The sequence below is a fragment of the Zingiber officinale genome, chromosome 6A, assembly GCF_018446385.1.
Source record: "Zingiber officinale cultivar Zhangliang chromosome 6A, Zo_v1.1, whole genome shotgun sequence".
NCBI lineage: Eukaryota > Viridiplantae > Streptophyta > Magnoliopsida > Zingiberales > Zingiberaceae > Zingiber > Zingiber officinale.
In genome coordinates, this window is record NC_055997.1 from 141,411,194 (window position 1) to 141,417,193 (window position 6,000).

Consider the following 6,000-nt stretch of genomic DNA (forward strand, 5'->3'; position numbering starts at 1 on the left):
ACCTTGTTAGTTTTGGTTTCCATATATTTACATGTCATCAGACAATGAACTATGCACCATACCATGTTTAGAATACCAGTAATTACATGCTAGTATGTTATGTTAGTGTTTACAGAGTTAGTGTAGTGAATTTGGCAAGAACCTGGACTGAAATCAGAGGGCCTAATACGGAGTCAGGAATCTCTGATCGATCCACGGATCGATCAGGGGTCTTTGGTCGATCAGCAGATCGATCAAAGAACTGATCTCTGCAAACAGAAGCTCTCTGTTCGCAGCTGGATCGGTCAGCCGACCGATCCAGCCGCGAACAGAAAGTTCGGGACGAAATCAGCAGTCACTGATCGGTCAACCGACCGATCAGTGAGCCACTGATCGGTCTCACCGACCGATCAGTGAGCCACTGATCGGTCTCACCGACCGATCAACGAACAGCTGGATCGGTCGGCAGACCGATCCAGCCAGCGTTCCCGTGTGTGCCAGTGGATTGTTCCACGGACCGCTCCAAAGCTCCAGTTTCACCTCCCCAGCATAGCTATGAATATCTAGAAGATAGTTTAAATATGAAATCTCACTTTCACAGTGTTAACAGAGGCAATTACAATAGTTTAGTAAAATTTTAAATTATCCAGCATTCTGCATCATAGTTAGCTTAGCACAGCACAACTGTATCGATCGGCCTTACAGCTTAGTATCAGAAGGCGGGTCGTTACAGAGTGGTATCAGAGCAGTGTTCCATACTTTCTACACACACATCAGCATTGAACCTGCAGCTTCCAAGTAAGAATACCTCTACTTTATTTATGCTTCTTGTTTTGTTATTACAGTTCATGTTTATATGTCTACTGCTTGTTAGTAAGTGATAGTTTTAAACAGGATATCAGTAGTTATATAACTGTGATTACATTAGTTATGTTATGTTCTCTATGTCTTTAGAAATGGCACGAGGACGCCCAGAAGGGCACTAGCTATCGAGCCCAAAGAAGAGGCGCATGCCTGCCTCCTCCAGAGTTAGTGGCTCGATTCAGCAATGAACAGAAATAGCCACCTTAAAGGCTAATCGGCAGAACCCACAGTCACCCCGAAACCGAATTTGACGACTCCGTAGTCTTAGAGATTCCACCAGTCCAGCCTATCCAAGCAGATGAGCCAAGAAAGGAAGCCTATCCGATCCAGTGGCAGAGAACTTCTCGGGCACTAGTGAACCATGGGATGCACAAGCCTGGTTCAAAACACCGGAGAGCACGATGGAGCTTCGGGACGCCAAACACGAGAAGGTGAAGTGTGCCTCCTTCGCCTAACAGAGACGACGCATGTGGTGGAGAGAATCGAACGGCGCCCGGAACCGTATGTCATGGGTCGACTTGAGAAGGAATTTTAAGGAGTTCTTCCACATGCGAAGTTACAAACCGCCACTACGACGAGTTCACCGAATTTCGCGGCAACCTTTCGGTTGAGGAAGCCGTGAAGAAATTCAACAGGTTGGCTCGTCTATGCCCAGAGCTAGTCAGTACAGAGAAGGAACGAATCCGGTTGATGCTCAAGATGCTGAGGCCAGAGATAGCAGTGAACGTGGCTGGTGGCATACATAGGCCACAAACCACAGAGGAGTTGGTGAGCAGTGCCTTGACCACGAGCACTACAGAATAGCATAAAGCAGCAGAGCGTCGCCTCGAGTCCAAAGGCCAAGGAAACTCTCACACTCGTAAACAGCAAGGCCACAGCTCTAACAGGGCACTCCAACAGCAAGCGTAGATCAGGAAGTGACCCAAAAGGAGGACCATCTAACAAGCGACCCAGTTATCCAAAGTGTGCTACTTGTGGGAAATTCCACCCAGGGGTTTGTCGGAAGGGCACACGAGGATGTTTTGAATGTGGACAAGAAGGGCACATGGCTAAGGCTCGAACAAGACCGGTCTTCCTCACCACAGCAGATTCAAGATGCATCATCCACTCGGTTATATCGGATGCAGTCCTAGAAGGTCCACTTATCGCCAGTGGCATTAGAAGCCCTCCTATGGCGAATGCGAGGATCTACTCACTCACCGAGAGGACGAGCCAATGCCTCGGCAGGTTGTCACAGTCGATTAGCATTTTTCAAGATAGTGCTTTCTATTTGACATCGGGCAACCCATTCATATATAGCCGGATGTTCTCCGAAAGTTAGAAATACCCTCGAAGTACTTGGTCGGTTCTTGACGGCACTACCTTCAGGAGAGATCATGGCATCCACGCACCGGCTCAGAGCATTATAGCCGACAGAGAGCTCTTTTGTAATCTGATAGTGCTAGAAATGACCGACTATGACGTTATCTTTGGAATAAACTTTCTGATCAGATACGGTGCTACCATAGAGTGCCGTAAACAGAAATTCATCTTCCAACCTGAAGCGGCAGTGCAATTCAAATACAGCTGGGAACCCAAGAGAAAGGCCAAGAAGTTTCTCTCAGCTATGAAAGCACAGAAGCTACTGGATTCAGGATGTACAGGATTCCTAGCACATGTAGTCAACGTCAGCCAGGACAAGAACCAACAGCTAGCAGAGGTTCGAGTCGTATGTGACTACCCAGCAGTCTTCCCTGAAGAGTTACCAGGCTTAGCACCAGACAGGGAGATTGACTTTGAGATAGAGCTCATTCTCGGTACAAATCCTATCTCCAAAGCGCCTTATCGCATGGCTCCAGCAGAACTGAAGGAACTTCAGGAGCAACTACAGGAGCTGCTTGACAAGGGTTTCATACGCCCGAGTCACTCACCATGGGGAGCGCCTGTATTGTTCGTGAAGAAGAAGGATGGAAGCATGCGACTGTGCATAGATTACAGATCACCGAACCAAGTCACGATCAAGAACAGTATCCCCCGGAATCGATGACCTGTTCGACCAACTGAAGGGAGCAGCAGTGTTCTCTAAGATAGATCTCGGATCAGGTTATCAGGTGAAGGTTAAAGAAGGGATATACCCAAGACAACATTCGGAACAGATACGGACACTACGAGTTCATAGTCATGCCCTTCAGACTGATGCTCCAGCCACATTCATGGATCTCATGAAAGAGTATTCAGGAGTATTTAGATAAGTTTGTTATTGTGTTTATCGATGACATTCTTATATACTCAGAACTCGGGAAGAACACTCGGAACACCGAAACTAGTATTGCAAACCCTTCAGGAGAACCACTATACGCCAAGTTTTGGCTAGATCAGTGTCCTTCCTGGGTCACATCATCTCAAAGGATGGTATTATGGTAGATCCCAAGAAGATAGAAGCAGTAACTGGAAGAGACCTAAGAACACCAGCGAAATCAGGAGATTTCTGGGATTACAGAAGTTTGTAGAGGACTTCTCCGGATAGCCTCCCCACCGACCTCTCACCGTAAAGAACAGAAAATTTCAGGATGAGGATCGTGAGAATGCTTCACGAGCTCAAAAGGAGATTGACCAGGTGCTCCCATTTTGGCTCTACCGGACAACACCAGCAGCTTTGACATCTATAGTGATGCCTCTAAGTTGGGACTAGGAGCAGTACTGATGCAAAACGGCAAAGTGATCGCCTATGCCTCCAGACAACTCAAGGATTATGAGAAGAATTACCCTACTCATGACCTTGAGCTTGCAGCAGTAGTGTTCGCTCTCAAGATTTGGAGACATTACTTGTATGGAGCTCGGTGCAGAGTGTATACAGATCATCTCTTCACTCGGAAGGATCTGAATATGCGACAACGCAGATGGCTTGAGCTGGTCAAGGACTACGATATAGACATCCTCTACCATCCAGGGAAAGCCAATAAGGTAGCCGACGCACTTAGCAGGAAATCCAGTGCTACCTTATTATCTCTTACAGCCATGTCACCGCCCCAACAGAAGGAGATCGTAGATTTCAGTCTTGAACTCATCGTTGGACAGCTCTCTACTATGACCTTAGAGTCTACCTTGCTTGGTGATATTCAGTCAGCTCAAGGGCAGGACCCTGGAATCCAGAAAATCAAGCAAGGGCTAGTAGAATCAGAAAGTAGAGAATTCAGAGTGTCCGATAGCGGGGTGTTGTACTTTGGTGACAGACTCTGTGTTCCAGATCAGGAGGAGCTACGGAGACAGATTCTAGATGAGGCTCACAAGACTCCCTATGCGATGCATCCAGGTTCCACCAAAATGTATCAAGACCTGAAGAACCATTTTTGGTGGCCCGGGATGAAGCGAGACATCGCCAGATATGTTGGCATCTGCCTCACCTGTCAGAGGGTCAAGGCAGAACATCAGCGACCAGGAGGAGTTCTACAGCCTATACAAATTCCAGAATGGAAGTGGGAGGATATCTCTATGGACTTCATAGTGGGACTACCCAGAACGACGAATGATTTTGACGCCATCTGGGTAATAGTCGACAGGTTGACTAAATCAGCCCACTTCTTAGCTATCAAGATATCCTACTCCATGGAGAAGCTGTATCTCCAGGAGATCGTCCGACTTCATGGAGTCCCACGTACCATTATTTCGCAGAGATAGCAGTTTACATCACACTTCGGGAGTGTGGTTAGCATTGGGCACGGTTAAAGTTCAAGACAACATTCCATCCGCATGGATGGTCGACAGCGAGTAAACCGTGTACTCAAGATATGCTCCGAGCTGTGCCCTAGACTTCAAGGAAGTTGGTGCAAATATCCGAGCTTAGCGAATTTGCATACAACAACAGCTATCGTGCCACCATCGGCATGGCACCTTATGAGACTCTCTATGGGCGGAGGTGTAGATCTCCAATCTGTAGGTATGAGAGTGGTGAAGAACTAGAGCTTCAGACTGATCTAGTAGCAGATACCACAGCAGCTAACAGATCCGCCAGAGGATAGAGACACCTCAGAGCCGTGAGCTATGCTGATACACAGCGTAGACCCTTAGAGTTTTCAGTTGGGCTCAGAGTAGCTCCCATGAAGGAGTAATGCTTTTGGGAAGAAGGGCAAGCTAAGTCCCGATATGTGGGACCATACCTCACAAGAAGAGTGGGCAAGGTAGCATATGAGCTAGAGCTACCCGTGAAATGTCACCGTCCACAACGATTTCATGTCTCTACGTCAAGAAACATACCCCGATGCCACCGTGTGATTGAGCCCTGCATCCGCGAGGACCTCAAGATGATAGTCGGCCTATTCGGATAATAGACCGAGCAGGAAATTATGAACAAGGAAGTACCATTAGTCAAAGTTATTTGACACAGTCACACAGCAGAAGAGGCAACTTGGGAGACAGAAGCCAGCATGAGACAGAAGTACCCAGAATTATTCTAAGTTCGAGGACGAACTTTTAATAAGGTATGGGGAGTTGTAACGCTCGAAAATTCTCAAATTATTTTTAGAAATATTCTTTTATTTTTCTGGAATTTTAGAATATTCTTACGGAATTTTCCGAGTAGCGGAAGTAGCAAAAATAATTAGATAAGTAAAATGGTTTACGCGGGAATCGAACCCGGGACCTCTCGGGTCCGCTAAACCTTTAGTTAGCCTTAGTAACCGGTGAACCCAGCAGGGCCGTGCTGAAAGAAAGAGGAACAATTATATTTATATTAGAGTTGGGTTCGATAATCTACTTAATATAAATAGAGGAGTTAGGTTGGGTTTGGGTTATTTTAGAATTTGGTTCGGCACAATTCCTCTCCTCCAAACCCTCACGTCGAACACCTCTCTTCTCCTTCCTTCTCTCGGCGCCAACACCCAAGCACGCCTAGGGTTTCATCCTTAGGGCCAAAGGAGGGCCTCCCGATGACATCTTCGATACGAGGACGTTCCCCTCCGCGAGAAGAACGCGTGGACGCGAGCGAATCGTCGAGAAGTCGTCTCCACCGGGATTTCTAGCGATTAGATTTGTAAGAAATCTAGCACACAAGGTAAGAAACCCCTCACCTGCAGTATAATAGCTTTCGTGTGTTATTTTTTTTATGTATTAGATTAGTTTTAGTGGATTTCGTCAATATATAGGGTGTATCTAATTCTTCTCACAGACTTAGGGATTGGT